At 43.0% G+C, this 16,754-nt stretch overlaps 1 long non-coding RNA gene and 1 pseudogene across 1 annotated transcript in view; one reads left to right on the forward strand and one right to left on the reverse strand.

The window, feature by feature from the left end:
• The window catches only part of LOC128566028 (uncharacterized), a 120,067-nt gene that overhangs the window by 51,998 nt on the left and 51,315 nt on the right, over window positions 1-16,754 (forward strand). The gene's annotated exons all lie outside the window — the stretch shown is intronic.
• LOC128566027 (cytochrome c oxidase subunit 7A2, mitochondrial-like) lies at window positions 624-876 on the reverse strand (annotated as a pseudogene).

Genomic DNA, 16,754 nt, shown 5'->3' on the forward strand with positions numbered 1-16,754 from the left:
GTTATTTAGAAGTTCAACTAATGAGAAAGAGTATATCTAATTAAAATATTAAGGAATATTGTATCCTAAACATTGTCCTTCTTTGAAGACAACTTTTAAGTCTTTGGTATTGGTTTATTTTGTTTTTTTATTTGCTTATGAGAATTTAGGAACAACTCTTACCGAAACCGATTTTTTGGAGTTTTTCTTCCCACTTGAGTTGTGTGATAAAACAATACGAAAATTTTCCACTTCTAGTGGTGGTTGGTAAGATAGGACTTATCACAGGGATAGATTAAAGCTCTTAAATGATTAGGTGTTCTGTGAAGTGCTTGGTAGAACTATTAGAAAAAATAGGGCTGGGAAAATGGGAAATGAGAAGTTCCTATCCAACAAATGTAAAGTTTCAGTTATGCAAGATGATTAAGTTCTAGAGATTTACTGCACCATATTGTGTTTCTATTAATAATACTGTACTATGTACTTAAAAGTTTGTTAAAAGGGTTTTTAAGGTAAAGATTGCTTTGTTGGTGGCAGTTAGTACAAGTCAATAAGTATTGATCCCCAAAGAAGAGCTCAGTTACATTTATCAGATCACTGGTCCATGGAGAGTTAAATGAAAGTTATCACTGGGATGACTGATGTCAATCCTGCTTCTTGGGAAATGAAGCCATCGCCAGCTGATAGATGGCATATGCTATGCCACCAACTGTAAGTACCCTGGTGGCTCTATACAAGAGGGCATCAGCTGCCCCACCCTTTCGGTGCACTGGAATCCAATTGTCCTCCTGAAACAGCTTTTTGCTTCTCTGGAACATTTTTTTCACAATGTCTGTGTGAAGCAATGCTTATGGTCCTCTGCAAAATCAGATGAAGAGCCAACAGATTCCACAGCATCTTGGCTCAGTGACTGCCCACCAACCTATTCATTGGAATTCTATAAGGAAGAGCTGTCTTGGCCATTATGGAAATGAGTATGAAGGTTTCTCAAAAAACAAAAACTATGAGTACCTTACAGTGTGGCAATGCCACCACTGGGTATTTATCCAAAGGAAAGAAAGTCAGCGTGTCAAATACCTGAACCCTTATGTTTATTGCACCACTACTCACAATAGCTAAGATATGGAATCAAGCTAAGATATGGAATGACCATCAACAAATGAATGGATAAAGAAAGATCACATAACATACACACACAGTGGAATACTTTTTAGCCATAAAAAAAAAAAAAAAATCCAAGGCCAGGCACAGTGGCTCATGCCTGTAATCCTAGCACTCTGGGAGGCTGAAATGGGTGGATTGCTTGAACTCACAAGTTCAAGACTAGTCTGAGCAAAAGCGAGACCACATCTCTAAAAATAGCTGGGTATTGTGATGGGTGCCTATAATCCCAGCTACTTGGGAGGCTGAGGCAAAAGGATCAGTTGAGACCAAGAGTTTGAGCTTGCTGTGAGTTATGACGCCATGGGTGACAAAATGAGACTCTGTCTAAAAAAAAAATTTTAAAGGAGAGGAAGGAAGGAAGGGAGGGAGGGAGGAAGGAAGAAAAGAAGGAGAAAAGAAAAGAAAAGGAAAGAGAGAGAGAAAGAAGGAAGGAAGGAAAGAAGAGAGAGAGAAATACTGTCATTGGAAGAAACATGAATGAGCCTGGAGGACATTATGTTAAGCAAAATAAACCAGTCACAGAAAAAAAAATAACCCTTGTCTTGCTCATGAGGTGGGAGCTAAAAACATTTTTGAGCTCATAGAAGTAGAATTGTGGGTATGAGAGGCTGGGGAGGGGAGGGGGACAGTAGGATGGCCAGAAAGTAGTTACTGTAATACTGTTTTCTGTGTCTCTGTTTCTAAAGAACCTAGTGAACCTCCTTTCCATTTCCTGTGTCTCACCATACATCTTTTTAAAACTTTCAAACAAAAACAAGAACTCATCTAATAATTTCACATTGTAAATCTGCACGTGTCCTCTAAGAGAATGCCCTCATTGGTCACAAAGAGTTTCAATTTACAAATAATTTAAATTTCATTGTTCAAAATGGGGGCGAGATTAGAGGAAGATTTTGCCCTTTCTATTATCTGCTGTTGTGAGACACCTTCCACTGCCATGTTTTTCCTAGTTCATGTTCAAAGAAAGTAAGCATAGGATTCTTCATAAGATCTATAAACACAGTTCCGTTTTTGAAGTGGGGAAATGAGAAACCAAATACATTACAACAATAACAAAGTACACTATAGGAAGAGCTTTCTGAGGAGAGTCGGAGTTAGATTCCCGTCAGTCTTGACAAACAGTCTTACGTGCTCAGCCTGGTTTTTTAAGCATCCAGTGACCTGGGTGTTGCAGCAGCTCCCATGAGTCCTCCTCTGCTAGCAAGCTACGAGTGTTCACCCACACAGCACTTTTCCCCTTTCTCACTGAACTCCTGCCTGGCCCTCATACTCCCGTCTCCTGCTAAATCATGCTCTCAGGAAAGAATCTGCATAATTTACTCCAACTTCCATGAATTAGAGCCCACAGGGTGGGGGGCAGGAGAAAGAAACCAGAATTGGGGGCAACACACCAGGCACTGGGGTTCTAATATACATTCCTTTAAAAAAAACATATTTTGAGCTTCACATCTAAAATGAGGAAGGTGGAAGATTTGACCACTATGTTGAAAGAATTTCAGGGAGAAAGTTAAAAAAAACTTTTTTTTTTTTGCAGTGTTTAACCGGGTTTGGGCTTGAACCCGCCACCTCTGGCATATGGGGCCAGCACCCTACTCCTTTGAGCCACAGGGGCCACCCTTTTTTTTTTTTTAAAGATACAGTCCTTCATATTGTAAAATCAGACAGTGGCTCTCCACAACTCGTTCAGAAGGTTGGACTGCCTGTCTCTTCCTCATGTCCTGACTGGGCTAGTCCTTTCTATACTAGATTCTAAACAATCATAGCTAAAAATTAAGTTGTTTTTACTGACAATCAGAACAGATTCTGTTCTCTGGTTGAGTTCATTTCACGGATATTTATTGAGTTCCTGCTTCATATTATCATTTCCTATTAAAGGACAGCTGAGGTGGGATGCCCAGGGAATGGAACTCTACCCCAATCAGAAGCTCACAGCCTCAGTATCAACATATACACGGAGAGTGGCTGGGGAGTGTGTGTGTGTGTTTGTGTGAGGGTCTCCATGCCGTGTCACGTCTTATTTTCTTTTTTGCTTTCAATTGGCTTTTAATTGTCTTAGTTTCAAGATTTTTTCTTTAATTTTCTTTTTTTCCATTTATTTATTTATTTTTGAGACAGAGTCTCACTTTGTGGCGCTCAGTAGTGTCGTGGCATCATAGCTTCACAGCAACCTCCAACTCTTGGGCTTAAGCAAGATTCTCTTGCCTCAGCCTCCAAGTAGCAGGTACTACAAGCTCCCACCACAACGCCTGGCTTTCTTTTCTGTAGAGACAGGTTCTTACTCTGGCTCAGGCTGGTCTTGAACCTCTGAGCTCAGGGCAATCCACCGCCCTTGGCCTCCCAGAGTGCTAGTAATACAGGACAGGTGGCGCGGTGGCACCCCAGCAAGCTCAGGACCTGCCACCTCCGCCTTGGCCGTCTTGGTGGGGCAGCAGCCAGCAGAGGAACCAGCAGGCTGGAGGGTAGGCAAGGGGGAAGGCCTCCCACCTCCACCAGAGGCTCCAATAGCAAAGGGGCTGAACAACTGCTGGGGAGACACCGGCGCCTTGGTGTCTCCTTCCCCCTGTACTTATGACTGAATATGGAACCCCCATTTCCTATGCCTAAGTCAATTTCATGTAAGTTTCCCAGGCCTCAATTCAGTGAATGGACTGTGTCCATTCATTAATACATTCATTCACCTTGCCCCAGTGGAAGAGACTATGTCCATTCATGTCCTGGCCAAGGAACTAGTGCAGCTGTATATACCGCTAGATAGAAACAAAAGAGAGCTTTTCTCCCCGACTTGGATTTTCTCTCTGGGAGCTTTAGTTTTTTCGTATTCTTTTCTGTAAATAAATTCTGTCTTACCACCTATCTGTGGTCCATGGATTTATTCTTCAAATCACAGACACCAAGAATGAAACTCTGGTATCACTAGGATTACAGGAGTGAGCCACCACTCCCGGCCATCACGTCTATTTTCTGATCTCGATCAGTCACCAACACTCTTAGGACTCCATGTGACGTGTTCTGATTCCCTCAAACCTACTGTGAACTCATCTGGCTCTCAGATGATAATAAATGTGGTTGGTGAGTAATAAATAACTTCACGAGGGCTGCTCTGTTTCCAGCTTGAAGGAGCCTTCTTCTCCTTGTTAGTGCTAGGCAGGGTTGAGGGAGTAAATTGTGGTATCAGAGCACTCTTTTCTCTCCAGAGATACATTACCAGTTTTCACCCTTATCTTGATTCACTCAGCTGTGTCTCTTCATTTATTCTCTTGCACCAACACGGGGTTGATGTGAGAGGGTGTTGGTATCTTGTCTTCCTGGCAGACTTGACAGAGACACCTGAATACCTCATCCCAATCCTCACCCTTCCAGGTTCTTTCCCTGTTAAGGGGTGATAGATTTAGGAGAGAAAAGAATAGTTGGGTTGGCTGTGCCCACTGTGAACTTCTACCCTTCCCTCTCGTCTCTCTGGAGTCCTGAGTATGGGATAGGATTCCACTTCATGTTTATTTTCTCAGGAATTTCCCAGGACTTGATGTGAAAAGTGACTTCTAAATCTACTCACGGACTCAGCCCAGCTAGTTTCATTAAAATGCCACCTGTTCTAACAGCCAGGTGTCTTGGGTGTGCCCTATTTATTGAGAAGTGTTTTCTGAAGGGCTTTGCTCTCTTGACTGGGGTGTTTCAGGGCTTGGTCATCTTGTACACGGGTAACATAGAGTGGGAAAATCTTGTCTGCAAAATCACACACTATTTCCTCGTCCTTAGATGAGGCCATGTGGTGTTGGTAGTTGCAGAGAGACCTCTGAGTGGGAGACTGTCCCCTTGCTCCTAGATTTCCCTTGTCTCTAAACCTGAAAAGCTGAAGGCAAAGAATATTTTCTAGGAAAGAGAAACAGACGGTAAGAGCTATACCAACTCTGGTTTTGCAGAGAAATAAAACAATTATGAATTCTGTGACATATTTCCTCATCCCAAACTAACACCTAATACCTGGGACCTCCTTGGATGAAATTGAAAAGATAGTAACAACAAGGAAGGTAAAGTTGAAATTTCAATTTTTTGTTAAGTTTTGCAGAACTTGGGTAAAGACATCACAGCTTTGCCTAGAGTTTCTAAATAACAGCTGGGGAAGATGTCTATGATACTCTTTGGCTTTGGGGGAAGAGAAAGCAACTTGCAGACCGATATTTATCATATGTCTGTATAATTGCATGCACATGTATCAACACTTTAAAAGTGCTTTTAAAGTATTTACAAATCATGGAAGGATATTTACACACTAGATACCATTAGCTATCTCCAGGATGGGAGGCAGAGAGTAAAAAGAGTGGACGTAGACTGATGGTTTTTTATTTTATACATCTCAAATCTGTTTCAATTGTTATAATGAGCATTTTTTACATTTATAATTAGGAAAAAGTAAAGCATTTAAAAAAGTAACAAGAAGGACTGCTAACATGACTGTGGCTGTCTGAGAGGTGATTAAGTCAGAGCTTTGCTAATCAGGTGGGAGTGTGCTGGGCCACACTTTTGCACCAGGCAGAAGCTGCCCAGTGGTCTCTGCCACACGGAGAAGGTTGAGGCCGGCTGTGGGCGACTTGCCAGCAGGAGCCTGCAGTTCCTCAGCCCTGACCTCCAGGAGATTTCATATCAGGCACCAGGAGTGATCAATCAAGAGTCTGACTAGACCTGGGGCTAGAGGGAGGAGCTTAAAACTGAAGGAGCTGACAGCCCAGGAGATCTGCAGCGGGGCCTGGAGCCCAGTGTTGTTTCAGGCTATCGCCAGTGCTGAGCCAGCGCTCTGGGGACTGAGGGCATGCTAGGACTTGGCAAATATCTTGTTTAACCTACAACATGCCTATAAATTGGTACTGTTATTATCCCTATTACAGATGAGAGATACAAGTTTAGAAAGGTGAGTAATTTGTCTCTGGTCAATGCAGCGTTTGGCAAAAATATAGGTATGGTCACGACAGTTATAGTATATTACGGGTGTGTGCACTCTTATGTATTGATATATTTATAGTATGTTTATATATATTTATGCTATATAGCTGCCTAGTTGGGGTTTTTTTGTTTTGTTTTGTTTTGTTTTGTTTTGAGTCAGGATTTCACTCTGTCACTGCAGCTGGAGTGTGGTGCATCATCACAGCTCCCTACAACCTCAGACTCCTGGGCTCAACCAATTTTCCTGCCTCAGCCTCCTGAGTAATTGGGACTATAGGCTTGTGCCACCGTGCCCAGCTAAGTTTTTTATTTTGGACAGAGATGGGGGTTTTGCCAGGTCGCCTCAAGCAATCCTCCTGCCTCAGCCTCTCAGAATGCTAGTATTACAGTTATGAGCCACCTCACCTGGCCAAGTTTTTCCAGCACTTTCTCATACAAACTTACTGGACTCCCTTCAACCTTCCCCGGTGTCTTTCATGTCATAGGCACTCATGAAATAGCAGTTTCTTTTTATTCTGTTGGAGACAGCGCTGACAGAACTCAGACCATAGCAATTTGGAATGGAACCTCTCAGGGATGAAGCAGTGAGAAGCAAGTCTAACCCGGGGCAGCCTTCGTAACTCTACCCTATGTAGAGAAAGTGCCTCTGTTTCTTCAGTCCTCTCTTTCCTCACATCTTTTTCTTTTCCTCTTCCTTCTCTTATAAAAATATCTGCATCTGTGCTCTGGGTGAGAGAAAAATGTGGGCTCTACCCAATTTAGCTCTTCCTCTACTGATCTGATTAGAAAAAACAAGGGCCTCCTAGGACTTGGGAAAAAAAGAAAAAGAAAAAACCTTACTCAGATCTCGGATGAATTATTGCCGAGAGGCTTTAATTGGCTGTGGTTGGCCTCTGACCTCTTGTACAGATTGATTTATGAGGCGAATTTGCCATCAACTGTTGGAAAAATTGATAGCAGCATAGAGTACATGGCAGGAGATAGGAGGTGCTGTTCAAATAGGGCGTGGACAATATTTATGCCATCCCAGCCCCCACCACGTGCACACTCAGTTTCTAGTCTGTGGACAACATTCCCCAGGAACACTGATGGGCCCCAGCTAGTCCTGAAGGTTCTGCTTCTGGAGTCAGTGAAAGCTTTTCATCTTCCACCTGCAGGGGAAACAACGTTAATGAGTAGACTTATCTGTCTTATTTTTTCCTATAATTGTTCTTAAAGCTGTTCCAGGATTTTATATATGGAGGTTTCTCTTTCAGCACTGAAGTGGTTTGTTCTCTCCACCACCCCACTCCCGCCCCACCGTTTTAGTTTATCAGGTGGTTCTTCAGGGGGACTGATGACTTCTACTAGAGAACCGCAGCCCTGGAGATTTTGGAAAAGCCCTTGGACTGCCATGTGTCGGATTCTCTCCTTTTGCTCAAAGAAGGGAGAGGACGTAAAGGGACTGTAAGGGACAAAAGGAGCTGTGAGCACATGCAAAGCAGTCTAGGCTGGATCCACATCATCTGTGTCCCTGCCCCTGGATGGGCGGCCTGTGCTCAGTGACATTTCTCTTCAATTCATACTACTTGTAGAATGTAGGACATGTTTCAGATCTGATGAGCCATTCTTAGAAATAAGTGATGCATTTCCTTGTAGGAATTGTTGTACCCTGTGTACTATTCTGATTATGCAGCCATCTACTGTCCTGTCTTCTTTCTTAAACAAACTTCTAAAGCTTTCACGGAACTTTGCCAAGTACAGAGTTAGGGCCTAATAACTGGATTCAGTCATTCAACAAATACTTATTGAGTGCCTCCCCTAAGTAGCCTCTCAGTAGGCAGCTGGGGTACAGTGGTGAACAAAACAGCTGTGGTTTTTACTCTCGCAGGGCTTAGATTCTAAAGGAAAGTAGGGACTGAACAAGGAAAACAGATGAAAAAATTATAAATGTTATGATACATGTTAAAAAATAAAAGGGTGTGTGAGAAAATAAAAGGACATGCTTATATTACATACAGTAGGTAGTCAGAAAGGACCCCCTGAGGAGGTGACACTTGAAGTGAGATCTGAAGGAACGAGGTGGTCATGAGATGAATGGGGAAAGGCATTCAAGGCAGAAGGGATGGCATGTGCAAAGGGCCTGTGTTGCACTGAGCTTGAATGGAGCTTAAAAAGGCCTGTGTGAGGCTAGGCATGGTGGCTCACACCTGCAATCCTAACACTCTGGGAGGCTGAGGTAGATGGATTGCCTGAGCTCAGGAGTTTAAGACCAACCAGAGCAAGAGTAAGACCTGGTCCCTAAACATAGCCAGGCATTGTAGCAGGTGCCTATATTCCCTGTTACTCAGGAGGCTGAGGCAAGACGATCTGTTGAGCCCAAGAGTTTGAGGTTGCTGTGAGCTATGACGCCACAGCATTCTACCCAGGGTGACAGGCTAAGACTCTGTCTCAAAACAAAAACAAAAACAACAAAAAAAAGACTTGTGGGGCGGCGCCTGTGGCTCAGTCGGTAGGGCCCCGGCCCCATATGCCGAGGGTGGCGGGTTCAAGCCCGGCCCCGGCCAAACTGCAACCAAAAAATAGCCGGGCGTTGTGGCGGGCGCCTGTAGTCCCAGCTACTCGGGAGGCTGAGGCAAGAGAATCGCTTAAGCCCAAGAGTTGGAGGTTGCTGTGAGCTGTGTGTGGCCATGGCACTCTACCGAGGGCCATAAAGTGAGACTCTGTCTCTACAAAAAAAAAAAAAAAAGACTTGTGTGGCTGAGGCCTGGTGAGCAATGAAAGATGCAGAAGTGGTCAAAAGGCCAGATTCAGTGAGGGCTTTGAAGCCTATGTTAAGAAGTCTGGGCTTTGTTCCATGGGTAATGGGGAGACATGTTGGTCCTTACAGAAACTCACAAAAACTCTGCCTTGAAACTTTGGCTAAAGGCCTGTGGTCACCTTGGAGCCAAATGAAACGTAGTCATGTCTTTAGGGAAATTTTATTTCTTTCAATATTCTTTCAATGTATAGTTGATACCCTGCGTTCACATTATACATCTGTATATGTTCTCTTAATGTGTCACAGGAGTGTCCTCCTGTCATCAAGTATTCTTCAACATGATTTTTTATTTTTTTGCAGTTTTTGGCCAGGGCTGGGTTTGAACCCACCACCTCCGGCATATGGGGCAGGCGCCCTACTCCTTTGAGCCACAGGCACCGCCCTTCTTTGACATGATTTTTAATGATCTCATAAAATTTCTAGTATGGATGTATCATAATGAATTTAACCTATCTCTTATAAGACATTTGAGTCTAATAGCTTAAGTACTAACTTAGTAACAGCATAACAACAATATAAATAAATAACCTAAGTAATAATGTATGGGACTTACACGCACACTAATATTTTACTCCCAGTTATCCAATTATGTCCTTGGGAAACACTCCTCAAAATGAAATTGCTGCCTATTTTTATGTTTAGGTCAAAAGTGCCAAAGTGTCAGCCTGAAAGTTATGAATTTACACATTCATAAGTGAAGTTTGAGAATAGCCATTGCAACAGGCGTACAGGCAGTCCCCAAGTTACAAACTGATGTACAACTCCCACTTACAAACCAAAGCTATTACAGGCAATAGGTAAATGTGCCCGTTCTGACTTACATACAAATTCAACCTAAGAATGAACCTGTGGAACCGATCTCATTTGTAGTCTGGGGACTGCCTGGACTGTTTTCAAATGGTGTGTATTGGGCTGTAGAGAAAATGGGATGGAATCTTGGGTCTGCTTCTCAGAAACTTTGGATATTGCCGGTAAGATACTTAACCTTAAGGACTCATTCTCCTCATCTATGGAACAGGGGAGATAATAGCATTTGCCTCACAGGATTGATGCAAAGAGTTAGAAAAATTGTTCATGGAAAGCATTTTGCATGGTGTCTGCCCAGAGTGTATATTTAATGAATGTTAGTTCTGTAGCATGCTCTCTCTCATTCTCTGTGTGTGTCTTTTGGGTATGAATTTGACACTCCCTTGAGCAAATGAAAAAAGGAAAATTCCCGTCTCCATTATCACATCTTTTAGGTATTAAAGTGTTTACCAAGAGCTAAGAGTGACATCTCCATACTCAAAAGAGAAATTTCTCCCACCCAGATATTCCTTTTTAAGGAGAAGACAGGACATCTTTGGCTAAGACTAGCTTAGAATCTGTTTAGCACTTAATTATTTCATTATTGGAATAATTAGAATGTGACATGGGAGTAAGAGGCTCTTGGGATTCACAGGAGGCATGGCCTTAGCTGGGCAAGCCACTGACAGTCTTTGAGCCTCATTTTCTCCCTAGTAAAAGATAACAATACCAACTCTCAGCATGGGTTTGAGGATTAAATGAAACTAACATAAGCAAAAGCACTTAACCTCTTCTGCAAAGATCAATAAATATTGTTGAACTCACATCTCTCACCCAACTCCCAAGCAAGAAATAGTGAGCACGTAAAACTTCCTATATTAATGAGAAAAGACATTTGCTTTTAGGTATATTTCAGTCTTTTATTTCTATGATGATCAACTGCCTCCCCCACTTTTGTGCCTGTCTAAAAAAAATCACAGTGACCCTGACTTATAGCCAAGATAAGAAAACCTATGTGATAGGACGCTGATGAATCTCCAACACACTGCAGGGTTGTTTGAATGATTAGGTTGACCCCCAATCTTCCTCTTTTGCCAACCAAGAAAAACTCTGGAATGACTAAGAGGTTCAAGGCAGCCTGACAAACAGAAGCATAGAATGAGGGCCTGAGTTCATGATGTCCTAAGAAAGTGTCAGCGACCAGAGAAAAACTTTGTAAAGTTTATTGTTCAAGGTACATTCAGTTCCCTTGGGAGCTGATGGACCTGTTGTTAACATGCCAGAACTAACCTGAGCATAGATAGATTTTTGCGGGGGGAGTGGGAATGGGGAGCAATTAAAGTAGGTAAGGAGCACAGATTATCAGAAAGAGCTTGGGAGGACCAGAAGTTTAAAAGTCATAGCTGCAAGGAGAATTGGAGATTTTCTAATTATTTTTTTTTTCCATTCTTGTTACTTCTGGAAACCTATTCCTCCCACCTGTATAACCAGGTAGAAATCTCAAATTTTAAGTTCTGAAGATATTAGCGAGAGCACGGATGCTGAGACCTTCTGATCCCTACAGCCTGGTGGCTCCATTCTTCCTGGATGTCCAGCAGATATCTCAAATGCTCCATCTCTGTGATGGACTACTCCATTCTTAGGTTTATAGGAGCCAGACACCTTGATTTTCCTCTTTTCTTCTGTTTTTTCCTTTTTTTTTTTTTCTCACACACCTGTCCAATCTAAGAACCTGCAGGCTTCTGATTTCAAGATTTGTCTTTTTCTTCTTTAATTGAGACAGAGTCTCACTTTGTCACCCTCCATAGAGTGTTGTGGCATAGCTCACAGCAACCTCCAACCCTTGGTCGCATGTGATTCTATTGCCTCAGCCTCCCTCATAGCTGGGACTATAGGCAACAATGCCTGGCTATTTTTTCGTTTGTTTTTTAGCAGGCCCGGGGCTGTGTTCAAATCCACCAGCCCTGGAGCATGTGGCTGGCCCCTTAACCACTGAGCAATGGATGCCCAGCCAAGAGTGTTCTTTTTTAAGCACCAAGGGAGGAAAGAAAACATCATCTTTCTCTGCTTCACCTTTTTTTTTTTTTTTTTGAGACAGTCTTACTTTGTCGCCCTTAGTAGAGTGCTGTGGCATCATAGCTCAGCAACCTCAAAATCTTGGGCATAAGTGATTCTCTTGCCTCGGCCTCCCCAGTAGCTGGGACTTCCCACCACAATGCCCAGCTTTTTTTTTTTTTTTTCGTAGAGACAGAGTCTCACTTTACCACCCTTGGTAGAGTGCCATGATGTCACAGGACTCACAGCAACCTCCAGCTCTTGGGCTTTCGCAATTCTCCTGCCTCAGCCTCCAGAGCAGCTGGGACTACAGGCGCCCACCACAACGCCCGGCTATTTTTTGGTTGTAGTTCAGCCGGGGTTGGGTTTGAACCCGCCACCCTCGGTATATGGGGCCAGGGCCCTACTCACTGAGCCACAGGCGCTGCCATGCCCAGCTTTTTTTAGAGACAGGGTCTCACTCTGGCTCAGGCTGGTCTCAAACCTGTGAGCTCAGGCAATCCACCTGCCTCAGCCTCTCAGAGTGCCAGGTTTACAGGTGTGAGCCACCGTACATAGCCTGCTTCACCCTTTTTAATAAAAAGACTTGTTCTGTAAAATTTGGGTTCAAAGGGCCACACTCAAAGGTTCTAGGAGGCCACATGTGGACCCGCAGGTTCCCCGCCCCTGTGTTGCTTCCTAGCTCCATGAGAAGGGTCCTCACTGGACCTTTTGGGACCTAGGCACTTTGGCTCTGTTACCTGCCTACTTTTCTTCCCATTAACCTCACCTTTGCCACACTTGGCATTTTGCTGTTCCTCTGACCCCTTAGCAGGCAGATACCTGTCTTAAAGCCTCTGCTCCTGCCCTTCCCTCTGCCCGGAAAGTTCTTTCCCCCAGTGCACACCTAGCTGATTCTCTTACTTTTTTCACGTCTTTATTCACTTTTCACCTTCTCAGTGATGCTTTTCCTTCTAAAACAACCTCCCTTCCCTCCTTCCCAGGTTGGTCGGTGTTCCTCAAACAGAACTAATAGGGCAGATAGAGATGGAGAGATTTGTTATTGGAATTGTCTCGTGTGGACTGTGGAGACCCAGATGCCCTATGATCTGCCATCTACAAGCTGGAGACACCAGGATAGGTGGGGTTGTAATTCAGTCTAAGTTCAAAGGCCTGAGAACCAGGAGTGCCCGTGTGTGAGGGCAAAAGATGGATGTCCTTGCACCGACAGGGAGAAAATCCCCCTTGCTCTGCCTTTATGTTTTGCTCAGGCCTGGGCGGGTTGGGTGATGCCCAGTCATCTTGGCACTTCACCAAGTCTACCAATTTGATGGCTAACCTCTTCCAGAAACACCCCCACAGCTACAAGCAGGAATAGTGTTTTACAAGAAATCTGGGCATCTCTTAGCCCAATCCAATGGACACATAAAATTAGCCATCACACCCCCTCTCAGTCTAAGTGCCTCTCCCATTTTGTTTTTCCCTCCTTAAGGCTGATGGCGTCTGACACACTTTGTGTTTCACTTACTTGTCTGGTTCGCTGTCTCCCCAATAAACACCATGAGGCCAGAGATTCCTGCCTGCTTTGTTCACTGTGGTAGCCCAGTACCTAGAACAGTGCCTGGTCTATAACAGTGCTTCTTAAATATTTATTAAAGTGATTTAACCTCGAGCTGGGTCTCCAGCCAGACTCTACTATTTACTGTGTATCAGCTGAACGAGCACGCACAAGGTACTGTCCTTCTTAGCGTGTGTGACATACAGGGGACTCTGATTGGCTTACGGTAGATTTCAATAAATGCTTATGCCTTTGGTCTTGCTCCAGTTATACTGATGGCAAAAAGCCTTTTGGGATGCTACAGCGACAGCCAAGTACAACCAAGTTCTCTGTCTCACTTTACTCCACTTCTATTTCCTTCTCTTCTTCCGCCTTTCATCCTCTTGCTCTTTCCTTTTTATTTCTCATCCTCATCCTTGTCCTTCCTAAGGTTGCTGAACTAATGCACGTCACCCAGGAAGACTCTAATCTAGAGACGCTGTTAAGATGCAGTCTTGATAGCAAACGGATTGGCTTTCTTCTTCTTCCTCTATCTGTCCAAATCCTGTACGAGTCCTATCAAATCTCAGCTCCTCCATGAGACTTTCCCTAACAATGCCATCCAGTGTTTATTCTTCTGCTTCCAATTTGTCCACGTGTTTGTTGGATATACCATCCGTTTTGACACGTGGCTTAATTTTCTTTTAGCACTTTGTTACAGCTGGAATTATTCACTGCCTATTTCCAATCATGTCTCTCCAAGAAGATAGCATGTCCTTCTGGTCAAGGACTGTTTCATGTACTCCCTTCTGCTAACATTTTCCCACCAAACACTCGCTGACATGAAGATGTTATGACTAGTCCATGAAGAGTGCACTGCTGAGGGAAACACGATGTCATGGTGTGGCACCTCGGAGCCTGGTTTGGGAGGCTGACAGGTGTGGACTCCTATCTTGGCTTGGACAGTTGGTGTGGGGCCTGCCTGTGTTACTTCTTTAAACATCCTCACCTCATCTAGAGATGAGGGCTGGAGTGAGGGTTAACTGGGAGCATGTATGAGAAGTTCCTTGAGAAGGTGGATGGCACACGGTAAGTGCTCAGTGAAGGGCATTACCCTTCTTATCTCTGAGCGTCAACATTTCTATTGCGGAGAACAATAGACTTTTGGAATGTGTTTCCTGGTGAGCTCGTCTGAGACTTCCTGGACTATGACTCTGTTCCAGTACAGCATTCAGATGACCTTATATGAAGTTGGATTGTGAGGTTTTTCAACCCCTTGAAATTGTGGAACAAATACTAGTAAACACCTAGGAGCGAGAGTACTGGGGATTTGAGAGATTGGATGAAAGGGGTAAAGGTGAAGGTGGGGCTTTTTTGTTTGTTTTTCTTTTTTTTTTTTTTAACACAGAGTTTCACTGGGTCGCCCTCAGTAAAGTGCTGTGGCATCCCAGCTCACAGCAACCTCAAACTCTTGGGCTTAAGTGATTCTCTTGCCTCAGCCTCCCAAGTAGCTGGGACTACAGGTGCCCGCCACAACGCCTGGCTATTTTTTGTTGTAGTTGTCATTGTTGTTTAGCAGACCCAGGCTGGGTTCAAACCTGCCAGCCCTGGTGTATGTGGCCAGCACCCTAGCCACTGAAGTATGGGTGCTGAGCCAAGATGAAGGTTTTTTTATTGTTACTTTTCATCAGGCTTTTTTTTTTGTTTGTTTCTTTCCTCCCTCTTTGCCCCTCAAGTTTCCAAAGCATATTTTGAAAGGAAAAAAAAAAGGAAAGAAATTATTGATATACTTAGGTTATGTACATGTAAACTTTTATAGATTCTTTCAAGACTTTGACATTTAAAAACTGAACTTAGGGTTGTTAGTAAAATATTGCAGGCTGATTCCAATTTACTAACTCTATTTTTAACCTATATATTTTATAGTTGGACCACAACAAAAAAACCATCTATTAAAATCTTAACTATTCAGGCAGGGCATGGTGGCTCACACCTGTAATCCTAGCACTTTGGGATATTGACACAGAGAGTTGCTTGAGTCCAAGAATTTGAGACCATCCTGGCCAACATAGCAAGACCCTGTCTCTACTAAGAAAAAAAAAAAAATAGCTGAGCATGGTGGTACATGCCTGTTGTCCCAGCTCCTCAGGAGGCTGAGGCAGAAGGATCACTTGAGCCTGGGAGTTGGAGGTTGCAGTGAGCTGTGATGATGCCTTTGCACTCAAGCCTGGGCAAGAAAGTATGATAGACATTGTCTCAAGAAAGAAGGGAGGGGGAAGAAAGAGAAAGAAAATGGAAGAAAAAAAGAAAAAAGGAAGGAAGAAGGGAAAAAGAGAAGGAAAAAAGAAAAACAAAATATCTTAACTATTCATTTAGCCTTTCAGATGGGTTCTTAGATGTGAATATTACAATTGCTTTTGACAAATGAGTTAAAAGGTTATCTCTCGCCATTATATATTTTTCTTTATTTTATTAATTCACAAACATTTATTGGGTTTCTAATATGTGTCAATTATGGAGGTAGAAAAATGAAAAAAAAAACTTCCTATCAGGAAGTTTCTATTTAGTGAATCATAATGATCTGTTGTTACAGACTACTAATTTCCAATGATGCATTGGAATACACTCTCATTCAAAAACTCTGGGAAAGGCTCAGCCACCCGTAGCTCAGTGGTTATGGCGCTGGCCACATACACCAGGGCTGGTGGATTTGAGCCCGGGCCCGGCTTGCTAAACAACAATGACAACTGCAACAAAAAAATAGCTGGTTGTTGTTGTGGGTGCCTGTAGTCCCAGCTACTTGGAAGGCTGGGGCAAGAGAATCACTTAAGCCCAAGAGTTAGAGGTTGCTGTAAGCTGTGACGCCACGGCATTCCTCCAAGGGTGACATAGTGAGATTCTGTCTCAAAAAAATAAAAAGGGTCTACATGTGTATATGTGTGTTTACATATGTATGTGTATATATTTGTGTGTATTTGTGTATGTATACATGTGTGTGTAAATGTGTGTTTATATGTAAATGCATGTGTATGGATACAGAGGGTTCCCCAAAAATGTATACACATTTGAAGGTAGGAAAAAACTGTACTGAAATTGTAATACTCAAGTCATGTTTCACTCTGCAATTACAAGAGATACAAGATAACAAACATTATCAGTATATATTGAGTGTTTCTATTTAGTGGATCATAATGATCTGTTGTTACAGACTACTAATTTCCAATGCTGCATTGGAATATAGTTTTTCCTTTCCTGGAATATGTATACATTTTGTCACCCTTTGTATATGTATGTAAGTGTGCATATATGTGTACTTATATATGCATGAATGTATTACGTACATAGTGTGTTTATATGTATATATGTGTCTGTATGTGTGTATATATGTACACACAAAAAGTTGGACAATGAAGTTCATGAACTCATCCTAGAAAAAGTGCTACCTACCTCATTGCTGAATATCACCTCAGTCACCTTCAAAGTACACCCCTTGGGAAGCTATGCACTGATGCCAAT

Source organism: Nycticebus coucang, chromosome 14 (assembly GCF_027406575.1).
Source record: "Nycticebus coucang isolate mNycCou1 chromosome 14, mNycCou1.pri, whole genome shotgun sequence".
NCBI lineage: Eukaryota > Metazoa > Chordata > Mammalia > Primates > Lorisidae > Nycticebus > Nycticebus coucang.